The sequence below is a fragment of the Sciurus vulgaris genome (genome assembly GCF_902686455.1).
Source record: "Sciurus vulgaris genome assembly, chromosome: 7".
Classification (NCBI taxonomy): Eukaryota; Metazoa; Chordata; class Mammalia; order Rodentia; family Sciuridae; genus Sciurus; species Sciurus vulgaris.
The window spans coordinates 117,746,288-117,774,044 of record NC_136467.1 but is presented as its reverse complement, the minus strand read 5'-3'; the positions used below and the strand labels follow the sequence as shown (position 1 = coordinate 117,774,044).

The 27,757-nt window shown below is 45.5% G+C and overlaps 1 protein-coding gene across 3 annotated transcripts in view; it reads left to right on the top strand.

The window, feature by feature from the left end:
- DAAM2 (dishevelled associated activator of morphogenesis 2) overlaps positions 1 to 27,757 on the top strand; it is a 108,329-nt gene that overhangs the window by 4,960 nt on the left and 75,612 nt on the right. The window contains exon 1 of one of the 3 annotated variants that reach the window (XM_079148334.1): positions 25,358 to 25,616. The exons of the other annotated variants lie outside the window; for them this stretch is intronic. The gene's annotated coding sequence lies outside the window, so the exon portion shown is untranslated. Of the gene's footprint in view, positions 1 to 25,357; positions 25,617 to 27,757 lie in introns of those variants that run through there. 3 annotated transcript variants of the gene reach the window in all.

Below are 27,757 nucleotides of genomic sequence, written 5' to 3'. Positions count from 1 at the left end.
AGCAGAAGGCAGTGCCCTTTGACTCTCTATGGAAATAAATGAAAGGGCAGCATCTTACTCATCCCTGAACCTGGGCTATTAGAGAGTTCTCCATAGATCTTGTTTTAAAAGTGTCCCAAACTGTCTTGGTTCAAAGAATCCAAGTCAAAACTTGGTTTAAAAAATCACTGAGATGAAATCTTAGGGTAGTTTTGTGGAACCAACCTAGATGCCCTTCAGTTGATGAATGGATAAAGAAACTGTGGCATATATATACAATGAAATATTACTCCACCATGAAGAATGATAAAATTATGGCAATTTGCAGGCAAATGGATGAAATTGGAGAATACCATGCTAAGTGAGATAAGCTAATCTCAAAAAACTAAAGGACGAATGATCTCGCTGCTAAGTGGATGAGGACATATAATGGGGGGTAGGAGGGGTTAGCGTTAGGGTTAGGGTTAGGTTTAGGGTTAGGGATAAGGAGGGTGGTAAGAATGGAGGAAGGAAGGACTGTATAGAGGGAAAAGAGCGGTGGGAGGGGTGGAGGGGAAGGGAAAAAAATAGCAGAATGAATCAAACAACATTGCCCTATGTAAATTTATGATTTTTAATTTAAAAAAAATCACTGAGGAGCACCTAACACAACTCAATAATATTGGCATGGTTTAATGGCAACCGTACTTTAAATTTGTGTAACAATCAGCAGTATGAAAGGTATATACTTTCATTTAAACATCATGATACTATGAGATTGGTATTAACCACATTTTACAGCCCAGACCCTGAGGACTTAAAAGATTTACCCTATTTTACATGACTAGTAAATGGAAGAAACAGAAATCAAGTATTTATCCAAGAGTGGGTCTCAACTTCAGCTGCACCTTAGAATCACATGGGGAGCTTGGAAAAGTACCATTACCTGGGCCCATGATAGGCCAATTAAATTAGAATCTCTGGGGGTGGAGCCCAGGCATCCTCAGTTCTGCAGCCTCCCCAGGTCATCTGAAGTCGTAGACCAGTTGAAAACCCCTGATTTAAGGGGAGCACGTAAAGCACCAAGTAGGATCCAGGATACCTGGCATGGGCAAAAGGAACAGGTAAGACTTTGCTAAGATTTAACTCTGTGAGGGCAGGGACTTTGTATGGTTCTCTCTGTATCTGCAGAACCTAGAAGAGTCAGGAAGACACTCAGTAGACATTGGCTAAAGGGATGAAAAAACAAAATACTATAGACAAGGAGCTGGCAACTTCAACACCCATGTCCAACCTGTCACCCTGTTTTATAAATAAAGTTTTATTGGAACACAGCCATAACCCATTTGTTTATGAATTATTTATGGCTTTTCCATGCTGCAGTGGCAATGTTAAGGAGACAAAACAGAGACTGCATGGCCTACAAAGCTGAAAATATTTACTTTCTGGTACCTTCTATGAAAGGTTTGCTGGTTTCTGTTCTGAATCTGACATGAGGAATGGTTATAAGGAGGCCTGCAGAGAGTTTGAGAGAAAGGGAACAGAGCAAGCGTAGTAACTTAGGGAAGATCATTTCAGCACAACCATGAAGACTTATGTTCCAGGAGCAGGACACAGTGGTGTACCCTGTCATCCCAGGTACTTGGGAGGCTGAGGCAGGAGGATTGCAAGTCCAGCCTGGGCAACTTAGTGAGACCCTGTCTCAAAATAAAAAATAAAAAGGTCTGGGGATGAAACAAAAAGGCATTCTAGAATAAGAAAAATCTGTGTGCCATTCCTGACTCCCCACTTACCTATTGTAAGAACTTATAAATTATTTTGCATTTCCAGTTCTTAGTTTTCTCATCTGGAAAATGGGGATGATAATAAAATAATACCTGCCTCACAGGATGGTTTTGAGGGCTGTCAGCCCCTGCCCAAGAGCCCTGGGTATGATGGTTGTTAGCCAAGAAGTGGGAGAACTAAGTGACTAAAGTCAAAATCTAAATCCAGTATCATGAGATAGAACAAAGGCTGTGTAGGAAAAAAGAAGTAAGTAAGCCTGTGTGGTGAAGACCGAAGTGAGATTTCTGAGATACGGGTTGTCCTTTCAAGACTGCATGGGGGAGCCAAGGTGGTGGATTGGAAACAGGCAGCATTTCCAGCTTCTCTGTGGCTCAGAATCAATGCAGCATGGCTCAGGCCCCAGGTGCGAGTGAGCTCCTGTATGGTGCACCGCTGTGTGGATCGACAATTCCCATCATTCCTCAAGGCTCGGCTTAGGTTTCATGGCACTGAATCCAGTCACAAGAATGTTCTTCTTCTGTACCCTTGTGCATAGTTCTCTCTACCCAAAAGACCCTTCCAGAACCAGTCCTATCTTCCTGGTCTACTCATTCTTCATGTCCCTTTTCCTCAAACTCCCTCTGCAGATTCCTTACAACCATTCCTTCTTCCTTAATTCCATGAACCTGGCACAGAACTCTCATGAATTTAACCCGTTTCATTACAGTCAAAGAAGGACTAACTCTCCTTCATGCCTTCTATATGTTTGGAGTTCATCAAACTCAAATTGCCGTGTAGAATCCACACTTGGTAGCCAATTGGCATAATTTAGACCCTTAATCCAAGTAGTCTCTGTCAACCCTTGAGGAATAAGATTTGCTCAGGTGTGGATGGAGTTGCACGAGCCAATCCTTACAGCCAACCCAGTGGACGAGAGCTACCCAGCTTACAGACTGTGTGGACACTTTGTGTCCTTATCCTTCCATTCTCTACCATCTGGAACACTTCTATAGTGACTAGCTAGGAGAAGGATGGAAGAAACTTAAAACCAACTCTTTGACTTCTTGTGAGCAGATGTGGTGAAAAGTTGGGTTTTGGCTTCTCTGAGCTTTTTGTGTATATGTGCCAAGATAATTGGGAGTTGGCTTAGTGTGGCTGGCTTTCATTAGCACAGTAATAGAGGAAGCATAGTCACAGATATAGCAAAAAGTAGATAATTCCCACCTTTGTTCTTCTACTACAGCTTGAGTTGCATAGTTTGTATAGATTTTAGTGACAAATTTATTTTGGTGGCAGATATATTTTGTACAAGGAATAATGTTAAAATGGGTTTTTTTTTTCTAATGGTTATGGGGCAAAGCATGCAAAACTCTTCACATTAAATTAAATATTTCTTTTGATCATCCTCAAATGGACAATTAGGAGCTGCCTAAAGAGAAAGGAGGAGAGAAAATGAAATGGGCCCCTACTACATACGTGGTGCTAAGTGAGTCATTTTAAAAAATCTATTGTTCATTTAATTTTTACATATTATGAAAACATTTTTCCTTGATTAAAGGAAAGATCATGCAAAGACAAGTAGAAAACTCATTGTGTAGTCCCCCTTTACACCTCAGATATGAACACCATTCGTGTGTTCATATCTGGTAGCTGAACTTAAAACTAAATTAAAAACCTTTGCTATTCCTCTATGCACCCAAATACCTATAGGTTGTATAAACAGGCACGGAAGGGTGTGACTTATTTGGCTCACACTGAAATTGAATCTTTCTGTGCATGCTGCTCTGCAAAAGACTTTTCTTCCCCTCAAGGGTATCTCTACAGAATGGGTCTAATTTTTAAAAAATTTGTTCTGATTTCTTTATGCCAAGGCATACACAGCTTTATCTTTTGGAGATCATGTTTTGCTTGCTAGAATGTTCTTTTTTTTTTTCTTTTTGGTACTGAGGATTGAAACCAGGGCCTTGTGCTTGCAAGGCAAGCACTCTACCAACTGAGCTATATCCCCAGCCCTAGAATGTTCAATTTTTATCAGTCAGTTATTAAATGAAGTTTCATCCTGGATGAAGTTTCGCCCTGAGCCCACCAGACTAAGCATCTTACATTGCCCAGGAAAGCTTTGCTTGGGTGCTCAGGCTGCATGATGGACATACACAGCTTGGCAGACCACCGTGGGGTATGACTATGCTGTGTGTGCTTTCCTCTCCCTAGGGAAGCTAGAAATGTCAAGTCCTATGGCTGCCTGTGTTGGTCAGTTTTTCATTACTATAAAAAATACCTGAGGTGATCAAATGACAAAGAAGAAAGATCTATTTTGGCTCAGTTTTGGAGGTTTCAGTCCAAGGTGGGTTGGCCTTTTTTTTTTTTTGAGCCTGTGGTAAGGCCACAAATCATGGTAGAGAAGTACATGGTACAGCTAAGCTCTTCACCTCATGGCTGGTATGTGCAGAAAAGGAAGGGAAAGGGGCTGGGCACACCCAGGGCACACTCTCTATGAACTGAGACCTCCCACCAGACCCCCACCTCTTAAAGATTCTGCCACCTCTCAGTGGTACCGTGCTGGACCTCTTAGTGGCATGTGGGTCTTAGGGGGACAATCCAGATCCAAACTGTCAGCAGTACCCTCCCTCCTCACCAGTTAGCCGTGCCTCCACGGGTCTCCTTGATCCTGAATATGTAGGCAATACAGCAGGAGGCACCGAAGACTGATGAACTAGATTGGAGAACAGCGCTATTGGAGCAAGTCAGGCTGCGTGGTCTGAAGGTCATGTGTTTGGGCTCCACACTCAGACCATCAGGCTGGATCCAAATCTCTGTGTGGTGGATGCTGGGCCGTGCCACCCAGGCCCCTTAGGACCCAGTCCCTAGTGACAGGGAGTGCTGGTCCCTAGGAATGAACTCAGCTGAAGAGACCCTCCTTGCCACAGTCACCGCTGACAATGCTGCCCTCCTAGGTCACGCTGCATGCAGTGACTGGGGAAGCTATGTAGGCCTGGTGCCTCTGTCCCAACATGGGGACATTCTGAGGAGCATCCCAGCTTCCCCTGGGCTTCCGGGAGGCTGCCTGGAGCTAGCTCCCCTTCTCTCCACCCAGTACTTCCTTTACCCTTCCCTCCCTCTTCCAGGTCACCATCCAAGGCCCTTCTTGATAAACCTCCCACCCCTGTCACTCTGCCTCGTGATCTGCCCCCTGACGACCCTGCTTTGCCATTGAATAACTTGCCCAACAAGCCACCGACCTTGTCTGTCCTCCAGTTTTCTCACCTGTAAAAGGAAGATCATAGCATTCCCTTCCTCACAGGGTTGCGGAGGCAGTTAAATAGGAAGGTTTGTCACATCCTTGGCACAGAGCCTGGTACGACTCCATGAGATTGGACAATGTTATATGAATTTGCTTGAGCCTGTTATTTTCTGTATCTGTGTTGTAGCTAAGTGAGACTATGGAAAAGTGCATTTTTTTCCCTCTGTGTTCTATTTTCTATGCTTTCTAGGTGACCCCCCACTGATTTTTTCTATGAATGGAGTTGTATCATAACTGGGCAGAGTGAGCTAATATCCTGACTTTTAATGTCAAGTTCACATTTGTGTCCCACCCCACGCTCATCTGAGGTGGGTGGTTATATCTGGATGGAAGCATGACCAGATGGCTTTGTTGCTGTTCTGTCTGGAGACTGGGGGCTGGGCAAGTTGACCTTGGGGATTCCTCTTCACCTTAGTGGTGCTTTTGCAATAGATAGAGGGTGGTCTCAGGGGACCCTGCTGGTTCACTGGGAGCCACCTTCCTGCCTGCATCGGTATTCACATCATGCCTGCGTGGGTCTCTCTGCCAAGCCCAATTCCCCCTTATGGGTATTCATTTCTGACCCCTTTTTCCCAAGCATGGGCAGTCTTTGACACTATGCTTTGAACATTCTGCCTCTCAGGTCATGTACCCTGTTCACCCAGCCAGAATGCCAAAGCAAAGCCTGCCAGTGTGAGGAATGCTTGATATGCCAGGCACAGGGACCCAGACAGATTCCCAGGACTCAGCCTCTGACCACATTCCCAGGAGCCGTGTCAGCCCTGCTTCCGGTTTCCTCCCAGGGACATATCCCCCAGCTTCAAGTCCTTTTGACCAGAGCAGGGAGGGCAGAAAGTGATTCCAGGTCAGTGGGAAGATGTGTCAAAATCTCCCCAGTGCCAGAGGCAGCTTTGAAGTTAGTTTGAAACAAATTCAGAGTTCTGGGCACTTTGGGCAATGGAAGGACCAGCCCTTTCAACTCTCCCTTTCTCCTCTCCATCAATAGATTTATCAGCCTGTCTCCCACCATGAGGCATTCTCTGGCAGTTTCTCAGAGATAGAGTTGGAAACTACTTTGCCATTCTAAGACACCCAATCGATAATTAACCATCAACACTGCCCCGAACAGAGGTAATGTTATTGACGCCCATAGCAGCCTAAATGGGAGTTGGGGCTGATGGAGCTGATGGACAGACAGGATTCCTTGACCATGACAGGTAGCGAGGCCATTTATTCACAGCACAGGCCCTGGGTTCAGATAGCCTCATTTCTAATGCCGACTCTACTTCTTGGTACCTGTGACCTTGAGCAAATCACTTTCTCTCTCTGTGGTTTAGTTTCCTTATCTGTAAAATAAGTTTTAAGAGGATAAATGAATGTATTATGTGGTCTAAAAGAAAAGAAAGTACGCAAAGCCATGCCTGGCACATAGCAAGCACTAAGAATTGTTGGCATTGACAGTAATGATGGAGAACAGTTACCACGTTTCCTTAGCTCTTCTCCCCACCATCCGTGGGGTGCCTGGTACAGAACAGGAGCTCAGCAGACAGTTATTAAAGAAGGTGTCCCACTGCTGATTTCAGTTAAGTGTCTGCCTACCTAGACTGCTCAACTCTTTACCAAAGAAAGAAATGTATTTTCCTCTTTCAAACTTTGCATCAATTTCTTTTGAAATGCAACCTTATTTGGAAAATACACGATTTATAAGGACATTGCTCAATCACTTTTCACAAACTGAACACTGTGTAACCAACACCCTGCTCAAAAATTGGAACATTGTAAGCCCTTCCTCCCTGTACCCCATCCCTTCCCCAAGAAGGCCCCTGTACCCATTTCCATTTACTGCCCTTCCATAATCCTGATTCCGAATACCATTGATTAGTGTCTCCTGTTCTTGAACTTTGTATGAATGGAATCATACAGTAGATACTTGTCATTTGGCTTCTTTTGCTCACTGTATTGTTGTTGTGTTTTCACTCTTGTATAATATTCCACTACATGGGTCTAATACTTTTTATCCATTCTTCTATTGATGGACACTTAGATGTTCTCCAAGTTTGGGGCTGTCGTGAATAGTGTTGCTGTGCATGTCGCTGCAGCTGTTGGGTGAACCCTTGGATTTCTGTTGGTACATTCCTGGGAGTGGACCTGCTGGCTCATTGGAAATACACATGCTCAGCTTGAGGAGGTACTGCCAGTCTTATGAAAGGTTGTACCATGTTTTCCATTTTCTTTAAAGATGAGGAGCAGGTGCAACTGGGTAGTGAAGAGGCTGGAAACCTGGTGATACACTGGATGCTGCCATCCTCTACACCCTTTCTATCTGAGAGTTCACATGTGCTAGGACCTGCTGGGTGATGCAGTACTCTATCCAAGAGACTGTGCTAGGCATTTCCACTTACTCTACTTTACCAGCTCCTCACAGCAACACTACAAGCTGGGGCTTATGAACCCCTTTTACAGATGAGGAGAATGAGACTCATGAAAGGAAATTTGAGTGATTTTCCAAAGATCATATAAGAAACTATCAATCAGGATAGGAAACAGAATGCCCAAGTCTGAAACTCATGCAATTTGGGAACCCCTAGTGACTCATTTTGGCTTCAGTGTGAGCCCTGGAAGGAAAGACACAGACTTAGGGTCTGTTCCCTTAGGACCTGGGCAGGCTATGGGCTGATGACTATGAGAAGTTCTGCAAAAAAGAGCAGAAATAAGGCAACCCAATGACCTTGGGAAGCCAAATTGCTTTCCTACCCAGGGGCTGTTGGAGAAAGTCATGAATTTCCTGGAAGGCAAGGGAGACCATATAATTTACTGCCTAAACCAGGACTCTTTCAAGAGTGAAAGGGGCACTAACTGAATGGGACAGTAGGGAAACAGGCATAAGTCAAGACTTTCCCAGGTAAACTGGGATGTATGCTCACCCGCTGGAAGTCTGAGTGGGCATAGCCCTGGTCATGGGACTGAACGGGTCCTTTTTAACTCCTTCAGAACGTGGCGTGGAGTTTGCCCTGCGGTCATAGTTGCTCCTAGTCTCTGGAATTTGGTCAGACAGGGTGTCTTCTGCTCTCCACACCATTCCTGGCTCAAATGGGACTTCCTTTGACAGACGAATTCACCTTTGAGATTTATCTGCCACTGAAGCTTCTAGAAGGCTAGGCCTGTACCTTAGGCACTGTAGCATTTATGGCACCTAGCCTGGGCACAGAGTTAGCTCTCAGGAATAATTCACTGACTGTATATGCCATTTATCATGTGGTCCCTCCTTCCCTCTCTCCCTCCCTCCCTTCTTCCCTTACTTTCTTCCTTCCATTTCATAGAACAAGAGCTTAGTTTAGATTCTTTCCTCCTTTTCTTGGTTATTGTTCCATTGACCTGAAAGAGAAGTCTGTATTGTGTATGTGTGTGTGTACAACCAAAAGTGACAAAGAATAAAATTGGTCAACTTAATTAGTAGCAGATGACGCTGTATCATGGCGCTTGGTGTGAGGATCTAGGTTTGAACTCCTGCCTTCCCCTAGTTAGCTGAACCACCTTCCATGAGCTACTGAGCATTTCTAAGTCTGGGTTTTAGTCCTGTGTGAAATGGAAATGACAAATGACAGTAATCCCTGTGGTATAGGATGGAGGTGAGTCTGAATGACAAAAGGCATATGGAAATTGCTTGGTGCACTGCGAAGAGTTGAATGATTCTGTTGGTAGTGGTTTGGGTTGTTCAACAAATATTTGGGAAGGTGCTGGGTAGAAGACACTCTGTGTTGAGTCAGGCTCTGGGAGTGAATCCCAGGGAGAAAAACTCCCTCCTGCATCCAAGGTTCTGGTCTCTTAAGTGACAGTGTATGTGTGGCAAGCCCACAGGACTGGGAATTTTTATTAATAAGTAAAGGAGGAATCAGCAAATTCTTCAAGGCCTTAGGGATTGGATGCGGGTGTCAAAGCTAAGGATGCAAAGGATAATTAATTTCTTATTAAGTTCACAGCTGCATTCCACTAGAACAACAGCAAGAAATGTTTGACGGCCTGTGTAGGCTGAGTAGATTTGGTACAGCACAGTGGCTTCTAGCACAGATTCTGGGAATCAATCTACTGAGATCCAAATTCAAATTTCACCACTTAATAGGAAGGTAGCCTTGGACACTGAGCCTCAGTTTTCTCACCTATAAAATGGTGAGAGTAATTAGTGTCTATTCACAAAGGAAGATAACATTAAGGCATGCAAAGTACTTAGAACAGTGCCCGAAATAATGTGCGCTCCTTAAGTATTTGTTATTATTATTTGCCAGATCATTTCTTTTGCCTTGTCGTTCTAGGGAGTATACGGTGGCAATGTAGTACCTATACAAGGAAACATTGTTTTGAGATGGGGGACATCAGGGAAGGTTTCATGGAAAAGAGGCATCTGATGGTATATTTTATTTTTATTTTTAATTTTGGGCACTGGAGAAATGAACCCAGAGCTGATTTACCACTGAGCTATATCTCTAGCCCTTTTAAAAACTTTTTATTTTTATTTTGAGACACCAAGTTGTTTAGGGCCTCATTAAATTGCTTAGACTGGCCTCAAACTTGCAGTCCTTCTGCCTCAGCCTCCCACAGGCAGAGGCCACTGCACCCAGCTCCAAGGTATATTTAGAGACCTTGTACATCCTAAGCAAGAAGGGCCTTTCATTTCCATCATGCCCCGGTGTTAAAGCTTGGAGAAGATTCAGTATGGAAGAGCATCAATCCCTGAAGAAACAGATTGAGCGCCTCTTGGAACTAAGTAACTGAATAACATGTGGTCCCTGCTCTTACACACTTCCAGACCGGTTCATCCATTTGCCACCATCCTTGTGCCAGGGACTTAGACATAGACAAATCCTCAGACTACATGATACTCAGCAGTATCATGGTGCAAAGATCTAGAAGAGAAGAATACTGTCCATCTGTCCCATCTCTTTCAGATGCTTGAAATGCACTCGTCTAAAACCTGCTCTATATCAATGAATTTCAAATTGTAATCATGAGGAATAGACTACCTTTTAAAAGGGCTAGTGGAGAAAACTTGGCATGTCAGACAAAGGTATGCCCCAGCACAATGACTCATAATATGACAGAATACTGTCCCATCTGATGAGTGTTTATGAGAAAGGAATGCTCAAAGTTGAGGGATTTAGATTACATTTAAGAGTTTAGGGGGTGTAAGGATATTACAGAGTCTCCTCCCAGGTTTATGTTCTGCTGCTGGGATGGTAAAAACATGGGGCTTCCTGCAGCAGGAAGATGGTCAAATGGGTTCCTGTGGTTTGTGATGGCCACAGGGTTGTGTGTCTTACAGGCAAAGGTGCACAATGAAAACATTTGGAACTCTTTCGATGCCATCAACAGGGTCTCAAAATGTATTCCCTGTCCCATTGCCTGGGGATGGTGGGAATCACTGTTTCCTCTCTGATCTTACAGCTCAAAGACTCACGATCTCACAACCAGTATGCAAAGGAAATCTTCCCTCTGTGTCCATCCACCACTCTTCTCCGCCCCTCAAGTTTTCTAATGGAGAAGTGACGAGGTACCCACCCCACTCCAAGTTTCACAAATTGAAAGAAAAGTTCTTTTGGTTTCTTAATGCATGCAAATATAGGTCTAACATTAAGATGAGCCTATTGAATGATAAGCCTATGAAAAGATGCTCAACTTTCCTTGGAATCAGGGAACTACATAAATTAAATCACAAGGAGATTCAGTTTTATACTCTTCATTTGGCAAAAACAACAACAACAAAAAACAACCCCATGTTCATTATATTAGCTGTCATGCCAAAAATAATCCCTTTTTGCTGTGGGTGAAATTAAATTGATATGAACATTTCAGAAGGCAATTGGGTACTAGCTAAGAAAATTGAAGATACATTTACCCTGTGACCTAGTGATTTCATTTCTGTGTAAGTCTAGAGAAATTCTAACACATGGGAAAATGAGATATGTTCAAGAGTGTTCACTACGGCGAAGTTTCTGAAAGTTTAAAAAGCAACCCAGTTGTCTATCATCAACAAGAAGACTGGTTAAATAATTTGATACATACAAATAATGGAATACTGTGGAATACAGTGGGAAAATGGAGCGTTCTAGAAAGACATGTGCCCACAAGGGTGTACTCTCAGAAATAATTAAGTGCAAAAAACAAGTTGCAGAAAGATGCTGGAGCTATTAAGTTTAAAACCATGCCAAATAATACTCTTATTTGCAAATAATTACATGTGTGATCAAAGTATAAAATCATGTTTGGGAATAACCACAGAATTAGGGAGTTGGCCTCTTCTAGGGAAGGAGCATGGAAGGCTGGAAAGGGGCATTTAGATCTATAATATTTTATTTCTTATCCTGAGTGATGGGCACACAAACATTTGTTTTACCATCTATATTTTTAAAATATCTAAAATATATTTCAGTTTTTAAAAAGTCGATTTTTAGAAACAGCACAGATTCCTAATCCATCTCCTCTGCCCGCTGGCATGCTGCAGTGCCAACATGAAGCTGCTCCCCATTTGCTCCAGGTTCATATGGGACATTTTAGTAGATGTGACATCTCCAAATAGGCCACATGCACATGGTAATCACTGTTTCTGAACAAAAATTCTTGGCCTATTTTTTTTTTTTTTTCTGACTTGTGGATTGGTTGGGATCATATTTTTTGAAATGGTGGTGGAAAGGCAAAATAGGGTCAGAGTAATGGAAACCAAATAGCATCTCCCAGGCTCTTTCTCACATGGCAGACTGATGCAACCATCTCTCTCCAGTCGCTTCCTTGGGAGTTTCTGGAATTCCTTGCATGTGCTAACTGACCGTAGCCATGAGCAATGGTCTCAGGTACCTCTCATTGCCACAGGGCGGAAGGATCTCCTCCTCCCACCACAACTGCCTCCTCTCCATGAAACTCTCCCTCCTGTTGGACTTTCATTCGTAGGCAGCCAGCTGGGGCTCTAGGCTTTTGTAAACATCCTTGTGTGGGACAGTGCCTGCCACTGGGAATGGCTTCACTCCTGCTTGACTGCACCGCCAGGCTGATTTCTCTTCTGAACATCTCAGTGAAATGCAGTGAATTCAGCTCAGGTGTATGCCTCACGCTTTATGACAGCCCCCATCCCTGGGAATCTGGTCTGAGCCCAATCCAGGTGACACTGTGTTGGCCTCCAGTGCCCCATCAGTCCTCTACTGTGCTGCCTCTGTCCTTGACCAGGCCCAAGAACCTCACCTCCCCTTTCCACAGCAGTGAGCCCTTGTCCAATGAGATGGTACTTACACTGCAGACTGGAGTTATGGGTGGCTCCTGTCTGCATCCTGCTTGTTTATGCAGCATATAATTCACCTTAATTAAAAAGAGGGAAATCTCATGAAATGGGAGACTTGTTTGAGCAAATTCTGAGAGTATGGTTGCTCTGCAAAGGTATGGCATAGTCTGTACCAGTTGGATCCAGGTAGGAAACGGTCCATGCTCCCCAAAGGGTGTAACTGATAAGAGTTGAACGAAAGGACTATTGGTAGAGAGATCAGGGAGGAAGGTGATGGTGTGGCACCCAAGGGTAAGCAACTCAAGGAAGCTGTTAGCACTCCTATACTTGAAGGGGCAAGGAGAACGAAGTAGTCATCAGAGTCATGTGCCAGTCCAAGCCACGAGGTGGGGCCACTTGGCAGGTGCTGTGGCTTAGCAGAAATGGGTGAAAGAACCTTCCTGAGGGCCCTTCTCCTCCTACCCTCCAGTCACCTGCTCATGCTTGCCATTGACCAAGTACCACTGGGCACCAAAATCCCAGGCATCTGGGTGATACATTCCATAAAGGTCAGCCTCCTGGGACAGAAGTGTGGCAGAGGAAGCAGGGAGCAGATGCAAAGGGGCAAGCAGAGAATAACCAGCACCTTATCCGTTTCTATAGGCCTTGCAACCAAAAAGAGGCATCTCTTTGGATTCACCCTGTGGTGATGGACAGAACCTTTGTTCTGTGTTTAAAAGGCCCATGTTTTGGAATGAGATTTGAAGATCAAGTATTTGTTGGGCTTTAAATACTTTGCAATCCATAGAGTGGATGTGTGTTCTCTCCAGTGACTGAGCTTGGTGGTCTCTGGTGTCAGGGTATGAACTGGACACCTGGCCCATGCTCAGGCCAAGTGGTGCACATCACACATCGTGGTGATCTTCAGGGCTCTGACGAATAAGGGCCTGATGCCAAGGATGCTCTTGCCTGGACTCTCCTTGCCTCTCCCCTCCTGGCTCCACCGTGATTGGCAACACTCATTGCCCTCACCCTAAGACTTGCTTGAGCATGTCTTGCCTCCCGTGAGAGCTGTGATAAGTGCCAGAAAGGAGTGTCCTGCATGTTGGGGACACAGTCTCTACACACGGTGGCAAAGAACAGAGGAAGCAAATAGTATTTCTGAGCTCCTGAGGGGTACAGAGGTTACAACCCATTAAATGAATCACTCTGTACACACCAAAGAGAAGGGACACCAGAAAAGCCACTTAGCAATGAGGCAACAGTTCATACTGTACAAATGAAAGCATCCTTGGTACAGGAAGGTGAATGGATGAGCCATTCGATTTGGTGAACTTTGGAGGCAGAGGCCCTGTTCTGTCATGCAGTAGCTGTGTGATCTTACATAACCCACTTGACCTCTCTCAGTAGGCCTCAGGTTCTTCATCTGTAAAACGGGTGAAATGAAGGTGCATTCCTCATGGGCGATTGTGAAGATCGCATAGGATCATCCATGTGAGGCAGAGTGCCTAGCACAGAATCAGAAGTGCTCAAGGAATTCTGGCTGTTAGCAACATCATCATCATCATCATCATCGTCATCATCATTATTATTATTATTGTTATTTTGGAGAGAAGTTCCAATCATGTTTTGGAAAGAGAAGTAAGCACTCCAAACTTCCAGGGGCCTAGGCCCCTCCCTTGAGTCTGTTAATTTTCTAGTTCATTGCCCTGTTCTGACCAACCTCACAGGCCTCCTTCTTTGACTCACACTCGGGACCCATGAAGGGCCAACATCAAGATGTGAACCTGGCTGTCGGCTTGGTTCCCTCCAGGTGGAAAGTCACGAAAGGTTCAGGAGGCAAACAAATCTGAAGAGGTTATCCATTATAGTGCTTCCCAAACTGCATTTGAGAGCACGCCAGGTTCTCACAACGGTCCTGAGGGGGTGGGGAACCCAACTGTGTGGTTAAGACATTTAAGCAACACCCTTCTGTCTCTCCTCCTCTTACCCTTGCAGAGCCACAATGCTCAGAGAAGCGCTGCGGTAATAAACTGGTTTCAAATTGTCTAAATAGCACTCCCCATTTATTTATCCAAAGAGCTGTTTTCCTGGGACACCCTGCAGAAACTAGTTTTTGAGGTTTGTATCAGTTACAATTTGTGTTCAGCTCCATGGAGTAGAAACTTGAGAGTTGCTCTGTCTTCTAGGGTTTTTAAAAATTATTATGATTGTATAAGCTACACTGTTCAGAGTTGGTAGAGTGGTTTCATTGTCATCAGGGATCCAGATCCAGGGACCTCTCTTTACTTCAGCCTTCTTTAGAATGAGATTGTCGTCTTTGAGCTGCATTCTAAAGAATGGGACTTTTGTCTGCTCATTGTTTCATGGTTACAAGATGACTGCATCGCCCCCATGTTCACAGCTGCATTCCAGGTAGGAAGAAAGAATATTATGAAACACAGAGGATCCATGTTAGCTACTTCTTTAACAAGCTTCCATGAAAGACCTATCCAGAAATTGGTCAGAACTGTTCCGTAGAGGTCCCAAAGTGCAACAGTCTGGAGGGAAGCTGAACAGTTTTTAACAGGGCATGTTGCTTTTTTAAACAAGAGCAAGGATCTATTAGTATAAAAGAAGGAGAGACAAGATATAGGGGGCAATTAGCATTGTGTGCCATATCGATCAAATCTTTGCTTCTTTCTTCCATGGGTCGATTCTAAAAGCATCCCAGGTAAAACAAAATAAAAATAAAGCAAAACAAAAAGCTTTGTAATCAATAGAGGACTCAAATACTAAGCCACAAGCCACTTGTGCTCACGGACCCCAAATGGAAGATGCTACTGGTGCCCCAGGCCAGATCCCCTGTTGCTGTGCTTACTCTGGCCGTGGCACACACTTTGGTGGATTACCCTTGGCGTATAGCACTCCTCCCTAAGAGGTGCCTGTGAGTTACCATGCTGTAGTTGCCTGTGCCTTACCTGCATCCTGTGCCACTAATGAGGAAAGGGGCAGAAGCCCTGTACCCTTGCCCCTATGAACAAATAGGTACTTCACTCTCCAGAGCCCTGCAAAGATGGGCTGAAGTCAGCCCTCACCTGAGACCACATTCTTGCCTGACCCTTCCCTGCCCTCTGGTTCCCCTGGTGCTGAGTGCGCCTTCAATAAACTGCGCATGCGCATCCACCCAAGGCTCTGCTGAGGACGCACCTCTGGCGTCCAGGAGCAAGCTGGCTGTTCTTCATTTCCCTCCAAGGCACTGCTCTCGAACTCCTTCCCTCAGCACACCACTGGTGTGCTTCGGCTTGGTCTAGGGAGTGGGGCAGCTTCACCTTCCACCTGCCGGCTGGGCCTGCTGCCTGCCAGGGCCCACCAAGGACATCTATGGACACCTTAGCCCACCACAGAGGGGAGTCCAGCACAGCCTCTTCTCAAGGCAGATATTCTTAGAAACATTGATTTGCATTCGTAAGCCTACGAACTGTTTGAAGGGACTTGTCTTGTGGTGTGTATGTGTGTGTGTGTGTGTGTATTGTGCGTATTGTGTGATTTTCCATCTTGTGGCAATGGCAGCTGGGTATTTATAGCTGGATCCACAGGGTCGTTCTCACGTGGCTAAAGAAAATGAGAACCTCATGTGGAGTCTGTTTTGTTTTCCCTCTCTGCCTCTGCCATCACAAGCCCTCTAGTCCTTAAACCCTCGCTGTAACCAGAGCCACCCAGAGCATCGCTACCATGGAGAGGTTATGTAAATTCACTATTTCAGGAAAAAGTGCCTGTTCTCCTTCAGACAGGCCGCAGGGAAAATGAGGGGACTGATGGGAAGAGCTCGTGGGTGGCACCACAGGGTAGTTCTGCCCAGGACTGTCCTTGCTGGAAAGTCTCCCCAGATGAACCCCAGGGAATGTGGATTCCTTAAATTGCCCCATGATCCCGCTACTCTTTTGAAAGAAAGCCGTTGCTTCCTCTTTGTTTGTCTGTATTCTTAGGTCTTTTTTTCATTACTATAATAATAATTATAATAACTATTATTATTATTAGTTTTTTGATTCATTGTACACAAATGGGGTCCAACTTTCATTTCCCTGGTTGTACACAAAGTAGAGTCACACCGTTTGTGCAGTCATACATGTACATAGGGTAATGATGTCTGTCTCATTCTAATATCTTTCCTTCCCCCAGCCCCCTCCCTGCCCCTCATTTTCCTCTACACAATCCATCCTTCCTCCATTCTTCCCCGTCGCCCTATTATGTATCATGATCCACTTATCAGAGAAATCATTCTTAGGTCTTTAAGTCTGTGTTCCGTCTTCTGGGTTGGACTGAGGCTATGATCTGTTTGCCCGGGTCACTAGGGCTCTTGGGGGGATGCAGTAACTCAGCCCTGGCTTCCTCCAGAATGGAGGAAGCTCCCCAGATAGCAGGGTTGGGAGTTTGCCTAATGTGTCCTGAGGAGCCTGCAGGCTTCCCAGCAGCTTTAAGCTGAGGACACGAAGGGACCCAGGACCCCTGTGAACCCTCTACAACTTTGTTCTGGAGGTCTGAAGCCCACATGTCCACACTCTGCCCCTGAGCAGCTGAGATGGCAGAGAATGCAGGGTGTGAGGCAGGGTCGAACAGGCGGAGTCCCTAGAGAGAAAAGGCAGAGGGGAACTTGAACTTAGCTGCCCTGGCTTCAGGGGTTCGGGGGAACACACATCTTCCCATTCCCTGGCCATGCCCAGGGTTGTCTCTGCAGCTGTCCCACTACACTGAGGGTTTCCTAAACTCCCACTCTTCAAATTCCTCCATCAATATTCACCTTTCTGAGGGCCCACTTCTCTGCGCTAAACACTTGAACATTTCAAAACATCTCATTCTCACTACAACTCTGCACAGTGGCTGTTACCCCCTTTAATAGAAAAGGAGACTGAGGTTCTAAAAGATTAGGAGACTTGCCTGGAGTCACATAGTTAGTTAGTAGTACTGAGGGGATTCCATGAGCCTGACCCCAAGGCCCACATGGTAGTGCCCCCAAGTAGGTCCCAACTGTGACTCTTTGTGGTGAACTTGACCACCAACTGCCTGACTTTGCTGTGTTGTGACTCTGACTTCAACAAACATGATTCAGTCTACTGCCTCTATTCAGAGTAGAAGGTGACTTCTGATCATGGGACCAGAGTAACTTGTGGACTGCTGATAACTTGAACTACCTAGTTAGTCCTGCATCTTAACCCTGCCAACCCTCACCTTCCGTTCCTGCCTCCTTCCTCCCTTGATCTGATCCTGTGAGCACTAGAGGGTTTCCAAACCTAGGGTAGAGCCAGCCATTCATTAGTCTTTGTCCTGCTTCCAAGAATCCCAAATATACAAGAATCCCTCATTGAAAACCAAGCATTCTTGGGGAAAGTGTGTGTCACCACGACAGCAAGATTCCTCACACTGGGAAACAGGATGGTGGTGCAGTCCAGGAAAATAAGTGCGGACTTCAGAGTCAGATGGAAGGGGATTGGCTCCCAGATACCCGCTCAGCAGCTGCTCACCAGCTTCAAACCACAGGTGGGGAACTCACTTTCCCGGTTCATCTGAGGGCACTAACCTGGTGACGACATTTCCCCTGGACAGAGAAGGAGCAAAGAGGCAGATCGGGGTGTGTATGCGTGTGTGTGTGTGTGTGTGTGTGTGTGTGCGCGCGCTGTGTGCATGTTTTGTGCATGTGCTACAATCTGTGCAGTTCCCCTTGGTGTGAACCACTAATTGCCGGCAGAGCCACTGAGTGAATTTTGGGATGGTCATGGATCCCCCAAGAGCAATGAACCTGGCTGCTCTTCCATGGTGCGGAAGCACTTCCTCCGGGCAGCTCAGCTTATTGGAGATCTAAGGTCAATGCCCAGGAAAGCAGCTCAAGGTGGTTCAAGGACATTTAGAAAGCAGCCTCTCCTGCATATGCAAATTCATAGGCTAGAAACAGAGGACTAGAGCTAAGAGGAAGCATGTGAGGTGGGTGAGCAGAGTGGATGTGGAGTGAATTATAATCAAGGAAAGCTTTAGAAGGATTTTTTTTTTTTAAAGCAACTTTCCCTCTTGAGCATAAAAAATAATTCATGTTCATCACAGAAAATACCTAGAAGCAGAAGACAAAAATAAAATTAGCCTTAACGTCCATCACCAGAGGACAGGAAGGGGGTTGGATCTTTCAGTCTCCCCACCCCAATCCCCCAGCTCCCCCTGGTCACAAAACACCACTCCTGGCAAACATGTCTTCCTAGGTCAGTTAACATCTGGCAAGTAACATTTCCAGTCTTTTCTCTCTGCATACATGTTTAAAGAGGGTTGAGGGCATATTTTATGTACAGATGTGAATCTGCTTTGTTTTCTGATTGTATACCTTGCCATCTTTGTAAATTACCATTACCAACTTTATAAATGAGAGGTTTGGAGCTGGGTATGGGTTAGGGTATTGGTAGTGAGAAGACTCAGAACTGGGCGAAAAGGGTATTGGATGCGATTAATCCAATAAAACACTGGAGTACCTCATGTGATGGAAGATCTTTCAAATGAAGAGGACCTAAAATTCAACCTCATGGCTTCAGTAGGAACTGTGGACAGCAACAAAGCAAGCTCTTGCCTTGATCATGAACCGATCCCCTGGCCATGAATAGAGCAATGATATCATTTCTGAGGCTTAGTATTGGATAGACACTAAATTGAGCCCTTGATATAGGATTGATTTTTACAACTCTGAGATGTAGGTGGTTAGATCTCCATCTCTCAGACTTGGAAACAAGTTTAGAAGAATTAAGAGCCTTGAGCCAGGTCCCTCTTGATAGCAGCTGAGCTGCCATTTAAACTCATTCATCTTTCTCCTAACCATGGTCCTACATGACTTCCCATCCCAGGAAAGAGTGGGGCCTTGGATTACACAGATTTTGCTAAGACTTCCCAGATGGACTCACCACGGAACGAGGGGCACTCTCCTATCATTTCCAACCAGGATAGGCCATCTGCATAAAGTGTGCTTCCCCGGAGAGGGAGCTGCATTGCCCGAGCCCTGCTATCCAGAGCGCAGATCAAGCACATTTGAAGGATTCAGTAATCCCGATGTCACTTCTCACCCTTTGACTCTTCTTCCAAGAAGTATTCCAGGTTGAATTCCACGTAACATGCAATCTTCCCCTCCTCCGTGCTTTTTAGTCTTAGACTGCTTCAATTTGAAGCCATTCACTAGTTGATATCGTGACCAGTTATCACCTTAGGAGCCCTCTCTTAGAGATTTAGAATAAGTGTGCAGAATCCAACCCCCATAAGCAGAGGGCAGTGGTTCTCAAATTGTGGGCTCTCTGGGACCAGCAGCATCACCATCCCTCGGGAACTTGGTAGAAGTGCCAATCTGTGGGCCCACCCCAGGCTCCTGAATCAAATTCTAGGGATGCAGCCCAGCAGCTTGAACTTGATCAGGTTCACATGGAGATTCTGGCACACACTAAAGTCTGAGAATCACTGATCTTGAGATCTCAGAGATGGTGGTTGATATTTTTCATGTCACCTCCAGCTCTGAGTTCCCATTTCCATCCTGTTAGTTAATTAGCCCTTGGTCACAAGCAGAGTGGCCCAGGAGTTAAGAACATGGACCCTGGAGCCAGAACACTTGGGCTTCAATTCTGCCACCGTGGCTCACTCAATATGTGGGTACCCTGGAGTGAGAGCCTTAAATTCCCTCTGCCAAGACCTCATCTCCTTCCTTAATATGGGACCCCAATGCTGTCCCCCTTAGGGCTACTGTAAACACTCAGTGAGGCTGGGCACGTTAAGCATGTGCACAGGGCCTGGTGCATGGTAAGCCCAGGGTGAATGTCAGGTACTGTTACCGTTTCATGCAAAACAACTCTCTTTTGCACCATGCTGACCCAGTTGTGTGATTTAGCCCTCAGTCCCTGACTTACACACACACACACACACACACACACACACACACACACACACACGCCATTTGAACAAGGACTTTGTGAACATGGTAAACTTTAAAGTTCTGGGAAGACTGATGGTGTTTACATTACAATAATGCAAACAATTTGAAACTGAATACTAGACATCCTTTTTCTAAAAGAGATTACTTAGCCAAAAGTCATGTCATTTGGCCTTCTTCTTCTCTCCCTTGATGCTGGCCCAAAACCCAAACAAACGTGTCCCCTCTCTTCATCATGCTGAGTAGGTGGGCTCTTTGTACCCCAGCCCCACTCCTCAACTTTGCTTCTTGTTCACTTTGCAAATCTAAAGACATCTTTCAGATAATGGACCAACCTCTTTGATTCTTCTGCTGTATTTCTTCTGCACAGGGAGAAGAGAGTGGCAGTGAAACTTAGTTCTTTATAGATATGAATTGGGCTAACCCTCAAAGCTCTTTAGTGGTTCTTTAGTTCTGCGTTATCTGAATATGTATATAATTTTTCCAACAGTCTGTCAATGTTCTTCCTGCCCTTCATTCTAAACCTTCATACCCACATAACTAGCAATTTCTTTCAACCAGGGTTTCTTGACCTTGGTATTAGGCCAGATACTTCTTTGTTGTGTGGGGCCATGCTGTGTATTGTCAGATATTCAGGAGCATTCCTATCCTGCACCCAGTCGATGCTAATAGAATTCCCCAGTTGCAACAAGCCAAGACATCTCCAAGTTGCCAAAGTGCCCTGGAGGTGGGTTGTGGGGTGGGGAACTACCCCCATTGAGAGCCACTAAGCTAAATCCTTCCTGTAATAGTATAAGGCCAATACATCTTATTCTGCCCCAGAGTTTATCACTGTAGTGTATTTAAGGTCAGAAGACTGGGTGTATCCAGTGACAAGAAAGATAACAGAGTTCCTGCAGTTTCTGGCTCACCCTAGATTTTTCAGGGGGAACCATCAGTGCTGTGTAATTACATTTCCTCAAAGGCTCCACATTTCACCCGTCTGCATTTGGGCAAAGGACATCTTGCTCTGGACCCTCTCTGGTCCTCTTGACCCTCCCCATGGAGCAGGAAACCTCATAGGCACCAGGGAATGAATGGCCTTTGGTTTTTGGCTTATAAATACTCATCATCTCATTTCTAGTACTGAGATTTTTTTTTTTTTTCCTTAATCATGTTTAACATTCTTGTTGCCGTAGTGGAAACTTTTGTTCTTTGGAGAGCTTCCCATTCTAGGTCCAGGTCAGATTCCTCAGCAAAACTCTGAACATTTTCTAGGGAAGTTTCATTAGTGAGATTGTACCTTTGATGCATTTACACATCTGTGGTTGGATTCTGGATAAAGACTCCCAGGACCCCAAGATAGACAACTGGGGAGGTTTGCATCTGCAACTCTCAATGAGACACCAGTATCCAAATCCTTTTATGGTTCCATTAGTTTTCTGGATGTGTCTCCTCACACTCTATCATCTCAAGTCTAAGTTGAACTGCCAGTGCTTCCGTTAGTCTAAGTTAGATTATGCTTGATAATCTTCAATTCCCACATTCTGGTGACTTAGGACAACAAAAGTTTATTTCTTACCCATGCTACCTATCACTGGTCAGCAGAGGGGCTCTGCTCCACTCATTATAGTCATTAAGGAACCCAGGCTGGCAGTACAGATGGTCTTAGATGCTGATGTTGGCTGCGCCAAAGGAAAAGAGTGCCTGGTCCTGCCAAACTAAAAGCTCTAAACCACTAAGGACACCTAAATTAGGGTTTCCCAGGGAAATAAACCAATAGAACCTCCTATCTATCTATCATCTATATTTATTTTAGGAAATAGGCTCACACAGTTGTGGGGGTGAAGAGTCCACTATCTGCAGGGCAGGCCAGCATACTGGAGATCCATGAAAGAGCTCATCTTGCAGCTTATGTCTGAAGGCAATGTGTGGATGAGTTATTTCTTGTTCGGGGGACCTCAGTCTTTTAAAGTTTTAACTGATTGTATGGGCACATTATGGAGGGTGATCTGCTTTATGCAAAGTCTACTGATTATAGAGCTCATCTAAAAAATCATCTTCACAGAAACATCTAGACTCATGTTTGACCAAATATCTGGTTCCATGGTCCATCCAAGCTAACACCTAAAATTAGCCATCACAACATTTGATTCCTACTCTTAGCTCTTGGACCAGAATTAACCTTGTGGCCCCACTCAAACACAAATGGCCAGGAAGTACCTTCTGCCACGTTCCTGGAGCTGGGGTTGGGGATCAATAACCAGCATAACTATAAATAATTTTATCTGAGGATGAAGGAAAGCATCCATATGTGGTATTCCCATTGAAATGAGTTCTGCATAGTGGATGCAGAGCTAGCCCTCGACTTAGACCCATGTGCCCCCTTTTTTTGGTAGGAGACATAAAAGAAGGAGATGGGGTATGACATGACTTGGCCTCCCGGGTGACTGAATTTGATTACTATTACTGAACACCTTCCTCTGTTTTGTCCTAATTGTTCTCATTCTGAGTGTTCTCTGTGTGGTGTTGTACATAAGAATCATTTGTATCATGGGTATCATGGAAGAATGCTTTGCTAATTAATTTGGTCTTTGTGGTTTACTTTGGGTTCCATCCTTGAACTTGCCTTTTCTTGCTTGGATCAGACTCATTGGAAAGGGCTCAGGAGCCAGCTGTCATCTTGCCACTGTCTCATTTTGTGTTTCTGACAAGTCCCTTCCCAGTCTGGGCTCTGGATTTCCTGGCTGTCTAGGGAGGAGTTGGAGCAATGTGATCTTGAAGTTTCCTCTTAGCCTTGGCATTTTGTATGCCGTTGGTCCACACCCTCTCGGGTGGCCTCAATGCCAGGGTGTGTGCACTGGCTACCTGCTTTGGTACAACTGAGGTTGTATGGCAGCGTCTTCCTTCATGAAGCTGGCAGAATTGTTCTGGGTTCTAATTTGAAGCTGTGGCCTCATTGGTACCCTGACCTGCTGCACACCCAAGACAAGAGACCATGTGGTATGTACCAGCCAGGAAGGATCACCCCTTTGCCCACTGTACCTCTGCCTGGCTGGAGAGGGACTTGAGAGCAAGGGTATGTTGGGTCAGAGCCCTGGGAGGCATGTAGAGGGTGGGGGCGAGATGTCAATGATCTGGCTGAGCTGAAACAAGGGGCAGGGCCCTGGCCAGCCTTTCAGGGCTATCTGGGTGAACCTAACATTCAAAGGGCAGAGTTGCAAGAACCCTCAAACACTATACCTCCTCCAGTAGTCACAACTGATGCTTCTGGTACTCACCCTGGCCAGTGGCATGAAATTCAAATGAGATGATGTGTGATGCAGTGCTACAAATTCATATGCGATCTTAAACAATAACAATTATTATTATCATGTGCTGTTTTATTCCATGAATGTTTGGTGCTAGGTGCTGGGGATAGCAAAGTGATCAAAGGTACTAAACTAATCAGAATATAGTATGGTGACAGGTCTCCTAAACATGCTCTGGATGGTGTCTTAGTTGGTTTGGTCTGCTGTAACAAAATACTAGAAACTGGCGGACTCAGACAATGACTTGTTTCCCACAGTTCTAGAGGCCAGGAAGTCCCTGATGAAGGGGCCAGCAGATTTGATACCTGGTAAGGGTCTGCTTTCTGGTTCTTAGATGGCTATCTTTGCACTATGTCCCTTTCATATGTAAGGGGTGAGACAGCTCTCTGGGCTCTCCTTCATAGGGGTGCCAATCCCACTTATCAGGGCCTCACCCTCATGACCTTATCACCTCCCAAAGACCCCACTGCCTAATGCCATCATATGGGAGATTAGGCCTCAACATGTGAATTCTGGGGAGATACAAACATTCAGACCATGGGCAAGGGTGACACTTTCGGTAGCAGTCATTTCTGCTTGGAGTAGAAGGCTCCACAGCAACAGTGAATTGGAGCTGGTCTTGAAAGATGTCAGAGTCTTTAGAGGAGGAAAGAAAGGGCATCCCTGGCAGAAGGCACTGCCTGAGCAAATGGCAGAAAACTGGATAGACTCATGGAAACCTCTGGTAGTCTGGCCTGGTTGCTGGGTGGGGTGGGTGGGACATAGTGGGAGGGAAGCTGCAGAGGGAGTTGAAGATCAAATTATGAAGGGTCTTAAATAACATAGGAGGAATTTGGATCTCACTGATTTTTTAATTACTAGGTTTTACATTTTTTTTTTCAGTTTTGACTGAAAGAAAAAAACCCTGTTTTTTATATTTTTTTAAAAGCCTGCCTCTAGGTCTATAATAGGCAAACCTGAACTCAAATAGATTTAATCACAGTTCTCCTGCCCCATCCTGTTAATTTTGGTCTCTCCTACCTCTTAGAACTTTCACAAAGAATACTGCACCTTCTTGATCTAGTCTGGGTTGTTTGAAATATTTGAATGGGAGGTAGAAGGTGGAAGCATTAGTTTTTTTCTCTTTTTTCTTTTTTCTAAAGACTAACTGCTTTAGAATATAGAAGATACAGAAAGTTATAAAGGTGGAAAATAAAAAGCATAAATAATTCCACCCTCCAAAGTGAATGTCAGCACTGGGGTCAGGGGATTTTCTTCCACTGAGCATTTTGAGGATAGACACCTTGTCCTGAAGGTCACCTGTCCTAAGACCTGAACCTGACCTTGGTGGGTATTCCAGTTGCAGTTGCAGATTGACATAGTGTGGTTTTCTGGACTCTTCCACGAAGCTTAGTGGCTAAGATCCAGTACAGTGGCTCTTGTTCAATCCTAACTTGCCCACTCATTTCCTGTTGGGTTGGCAATTTATTGTCACTAGGCTTCAGCATCCTTATCTGTAAAATGGAAACAATGATCACCATCTGCAATAATGGTACCTACCTCCTGAAGTTCCTGCTTCTTCATGCAGAGCCCTTAGGACAGTGCCTTGCACACAGTGAGTCCTTCATACTTGTTACCAGGTGTTGCATTGCTCTGGTTGAGTCCAGCTCCGACTAGGCTCTGCAGGGGTTAAACTGGCTCCTGGAGAAGGGGCCCTCTGCCTCTGGACAAGTTTGTTAGTCCTCAGGACCAGGGTCCTGGAGCTTGTTCGGAGCTGTTCCCTGGAGAATGCTGGCTCACGCTCCCTCGTTTCCTCCCTCCCTCCTTCCTATGTTTCCACCCCCCTGCAGACTCTCAAGCAGACTTTCCCTTTAAGAAAGACAGCTGGATTCTATGCTACTCTGACAGCCAGCCCTGCCTCCCCTGCTGGGTGCTGTGCTGAGCTGCAGCTGGGACCCTCCTGGGCTTGATTTGAGTGCTGGCGCTTCCAGAAGAGGGGGGTTGCTTTGAATCAAGTGCAGGAATCCATGCCCACGAAAGGACTCCCTGTCTACAGCAACCTACTGTGGGCCTGGGTTCCTACTGCCCAGCTCTGTCGCTGGGACATAAGAGGATCATTCTTGAGGACTGAGCTCAGGATCCCTAAAAAGAAAGTTGGAAAATAGCTCGATGAACTTGGTAAGTGAAAGATTCACATGCCACTTCTTCCTTCTTGGATTGGAGATTGCAGATGTAGGATTGAGTTCTGGTGATTCTTGCCAGTGGGATTCTGCAGGCAAATGTGAGGAGACAGAGGTGGAGGCTGGGATCCCCAGGGGGCAGTGAGCCTTGAACTTGGGGATAGCCCTGGTTCCTCCCCACCAGTGGTTGTCACCCTTGAGGCAGGGAGATGAGGGTTGACATCTGGACATTGCTGGAACCTGGCCCAAAGAGTGAAGATCAGTGAAGGGAAGATGTCAGATTTCTCCCTCATTTGGAGAAAACGGAGTGTGGCCAGGAAGGGGGCTGTTTGTGGGACTGGCCGAAGCCAAATGACATTTGCAGTCAAGGGTGGGTGACCCTGTGAATCTATCTCAGCAGGCAATTCAGGCCAATTTCTCTTCCTCCTGGGTAAGGGGACAGACCAAGCCCTGAGCTTGCTCCCCAGATCCCCAAGAGGCCTATGTTTTCCCCTTGGACTGGGGGCAGCTGCCCATGAGCAACAGGCGGTGTCGTAGTGGGAGGGGGCAGGTCTGCCGAGGGCAGGAAAGAATGGAGAGCCTGTTACTGCCGAAGCCTGGGAACACTGCCTCAGGGGGAGGCCCACGCTAGCCAAAGCTGGCATGAGGAGGAATCAGGGAGAGGACTGCACAGCAGGAGACTGGCTGAGCCAGCACCCCTACCCTCTGCAAAGCATGTGGCCCTGGCTCCATTTCTTATGGCATGGACACAGGTGAGCTGCTTGGCCTTGAGTGCCCAGGTCCAGTTTGGAGGGCTGGCTCTTTGCCAAAGGGTGGCCTCCAATGGAGGAGACTGAACATAATAGCATCCTCTGCCCTGGCACTTATCCGAGGCCAGGGTTTCTGGATCAGAGAAGGTTTCTGGATCAGAGAAGCTCTCTACAGAATTCTGCTTCAACAGATGTTTTCTGTGTTCCTACTTGTGCCAGACTCTGTGCTGAGAATTTACCAAAACAGAACATGCCATGAAGGAATTGAGAGGGTGTGAAGATCTGGCGAGCTGTCTTGTATATGGGAGTGAAGCCATCATTGCAAAGTAACAATGGTAGTTACCATTTATTTTGTACCTTGAATGCACCCATCATTGTGCCAAGGGTTCTCTGTCTCATTTAATGCTTGCAGGAATTCTCTGAGTCATGAATAAGTTTGTAAGTTTTACAGATGAAGAAACTAAGGCTCAGAGGTTAAGGATCTTATGTAGGATACAGAGCCAATGGACTGCAGACTTGAGCATCTGCATTCATTCATTTATTCAACAAAGTTGAACTGATGACTTACCATGTGCCAGCTGTGTGTTGGTCACTGGAGACACAGCTGAGACAAAAGCCAGTAAAAGCCCAAACCAGCCTAACTCCAGAGCCTAGGCCCTCACCAGCACACGATCTTTCACACTGGGGACCAAAGACCCTTGGAAGGACTGTGTGAATGTTTCCTCCAAAGTTTGAGAACTCTGTGCTTTGAAGTGTTTTTTTTTTTTTTTTTTTTCTTCTTGAGAAATGTTACATTTTGTTTTCATTTTAATAATAATCTAAAAATTATGAATCAACTGTATGACCACCATATAACCTACCATTGGCATGAGATTTTAGTCTCCAAGTTTGTGTTTCTGTACAAGTTGGCACCCAGTGGTTTCCTAAAATGATAGTGTTTAACTTTTAAATGCTTTGTTTCTTAAACTGGGTTCTGCATTGTATGCAGGGAAGGCCCAAAGTATCAAAGGTTCAGAAAGGCTACATTGATTCTACTGCAGGAAGGGATGGGTGTGATAAGGGTGTCCTAAGAAGACATGGTGTGACATCCTTTCTCCATGGGGACTCAGCTGGGAAAAGCAGGTTCCAAACTTTCTAGTATCCTGGTTTCAGTCTCAGGATGAACCAAGGGCAGAGACTCAGAGAGGAGGGCAACCCAGGAGAAAAGAAAGCCTCCAAATTTGGAACTGAGCTCCCAGCTTCTGATTCAGCATGTCTGACCTCCACAGAGGCCTTCGCAGATGGGACATCTTATGCAGAGGCCAGAAAGGGGGAGTGTAGGCCTCCCAGGAACACTGTTCCTCCCAAAGTGTGTTGTTCTCTAGTCATTCACAACTTCCAGCCTCTGTGG